The following is a 2,642-nucleotide window of genomic DNA, read 5'->3' on the forward strand; positions in this document are numbered from 1 at the left end:
ACTGAAAAAGTAAGAACGCTTTTCTCGTGCAAAAAGAGGGGGGGGGGGGGGATTTTGAATACATGATTAAAAAAGAAACTGCAAAAAAACTGCATGGTGTTTAATCAATGCTTCAATAAATGTTGATTGTATTCAGAGCGCATCCATTTAATAGATCTGGACTAGATCTAGATTCTATATGTTAGAATTTTGTGACTGAATTTTCATGGGTTCCTATTTTATTGTTGATTTTTTTGGGCATATTATGTTGAGTAGTCTGAGTAGTTGGCTTTTGTTGTCAGGGGCGAAGGCTGACCTGTTTGACAGGGCAATCAAAGTGAAACGGGACCAGATATGGCCTGTAGATACTACACAAGAATCTTACTCGAGGCGGCGACTCTGAGTTGTGAATGAAAACAAATCCGGAATTCATATTGTATGTTCAACCGCCAAAATAATCGGGAAAGTATCTGATTAAATATCAATTCCAACTAAAATTAAATTTAACTTTAGATGTGAATACATAAACACAAAGCAAAGAAGCAGAGATGTCAGTACCAGGTCTATATGTTATAGATCTACCAGTGAGTCTAACTCTTTGGTAGAACATGACAATTATCCTTTTTTTTTAAATTTCACATTTGGCTGTTTTTGTTAGACTTTTGCGGCCAGGAGCTGGTGTCATAATCGAGGTCAGGATCTGATTATAGGACGGTAAAAAGTCGAGGAAAAAAAACCAAGCACATGCAGCAGTCAACAGATTATTAGGAGTTAGTTCCCCTCACATGTGTGAGGTAGACTCGACCAGTGTTAGTTAGCTTACATAATCAGGGCTTGTGACTGATTATAACTGTGGCCCCAAAGGGGTGAACAGGGTATATGTGGCAATGAAACAGCTTTGACTGCTATGCACATGTTCCCTTCAACTCTATTGGTAGACTTTTCCAGCCTCACTTTAAAGCTTACTTAATCAAAGCTTGCGACTGCTTATGGAGTGGCCCGAGAGGGGTGAGGAGGCTATTTCTGTGGCCGTGAAACCGTTTTGAATGTTAGGCATACAGTTCATTGTTGATTACGAACGTCTTTTTACATTTAATTTAAGAGGTTTACGTTTCAGGATGAATTTGACAGCGACAATGTTTCAAAATTGGGAAGGAAGCAGTGATTATTTGATTATATAGACGCTTCGCCCCTGTTTGTTGTTGTTGCTGTTGTTGTTGTTGTTGCTGTTGTTGTTGCTGTTGTTGGTGTTGTTATTGTTTTTGTTGTTGTTGTTGTTTTTGGTGGGGTTGTTTGTTTTGTTTTGTATTGTTTGTTTTTTAGAACACATGGTCCACATTTCCTTGCCTTTATCGTTGAAGTGTTTGTACCGACAAACTGACTGTTCGGTTTACCTTAACATTCTCTGTTGTAGTAAAAGTAAAAGCTGCTGTTTGTTTGCTTGATTCTTTTGTTGTTGTATAAACAGGGGGGGGGGGGGGAGAGACAGAGACAGAGAGAGAGAGAGAGAGAGAGAGAGAGAGAGAGAGAGAGAGAGACAGAGAGACAGAGAGAGAGACAGGGACAGAGACAGACAGACAGACAGACAGGCAGGCAGGCAGGCAGGCAGGCAGGCAGGCAGGCAGGCAGGCAGGCAGGCAGGCAGGCAGGCAGGCAGGCAGGCAGGCAGGCAGGCAGACAGACAGACAGACAGACAGACAGATGCTGCTTCAGGGGTTCTTGAAAATACATGTAGTATGTAGTCGTTTCTGGTTACTTATTGTTCCACTTACTTGTCAATCATAATATATCGCAAAATTCTTTGACCTGAACGACACCGCAAACTAAAGCAATCCACCCACCCTTACACTGCCACCGCCTTTGATTTAAATGCCCCTAGCGCTGTCGTTATCTTGGCCATTCGGGCGCTACACAGTCGACTGTGGTCAATCAGGCAGTTCTTATGGCAAAACCCTGTATCCTTGCAATTAAACCGGTACTATCAATTTTCGCCTACCTTTTGTTTGAAAGTTGTTTTTTTCCTTCGGTTAAATTGCTTTATATTTCCATACTTCTGAACAATATCAGTACAAAAATGTACCGCCAAAACATTGCTTTTATACATAGGCCTATCTGCAGTGATGAATATAATGTAATCTTCAGTGATGATCTCTAAATTCTAAATGGCTTTTAATTTTACAAAAGCGATATGTGCATTTTATAAAGTCTGCAGTTTTGGAGATCATGCTGCAGAAGCTTGCCATAAAGGATGATAGGTGTACTTCCTGGTGATAATCGCAGCATTTCAGTTTATTACAAGGTTAACTTTTTCTGCAGATCTATCTATTCGTTGTTGTTGTTGTTGTTTTTATTGCATCCCATGCTCGGTGGCGTTTAACATACAAAATTCATCTGTAAAAATTGAGAGTAACACATCGCAATTTCCTGGTTGACATAGGTCCGGTAAAGAATTACACCCAACACAATAACAGTCATTTTATTTATGAAAATAAAGAGCAAGACACATAATTCATGCCTCCGTCGACGCAATTTACATCATATATAGGAGCAAGACAAGCAGAACAAAACAGTGGCAAAGAAGAGACATAGGACCTGGCAGATGCGCCATCACAACCACCCACCCCCTAAGACTAGTTATGTGTTTCTTTTTAAGTTAAAGTAAA

General features: G+C 40.3%; 1 protein-coding gene across 1 annotated transcript in view; it reads right to left on the bottom strand.

Moving 5' to 3' along the window:
• LOC101857898 (dystrobrevin beta) overlaps positions 1–2,642 on the bottom strand; it is a 145,998-nt gene that overhangs the window by 89,595 nt on the left and 53,761 nt on the right. The gene's annotated exons all lie outside the window — the stretch shown is intronic.

This window comes from Aplysia californica, unplaced genomic scaffold (assembly GCF_000002075.1).
Source record: "Aplysia californica isolate F4 #8 unplaced genomic scaffold, AplCal3.0 scaffold00563, whole genome shotgun sequence".
Taxonomy (NCBI): Eukaryota; Metazoa; Mollusca; class Gastropoda; order Aplysiida; family Aplysiidae; genus Aplysia; species Aplysia californica.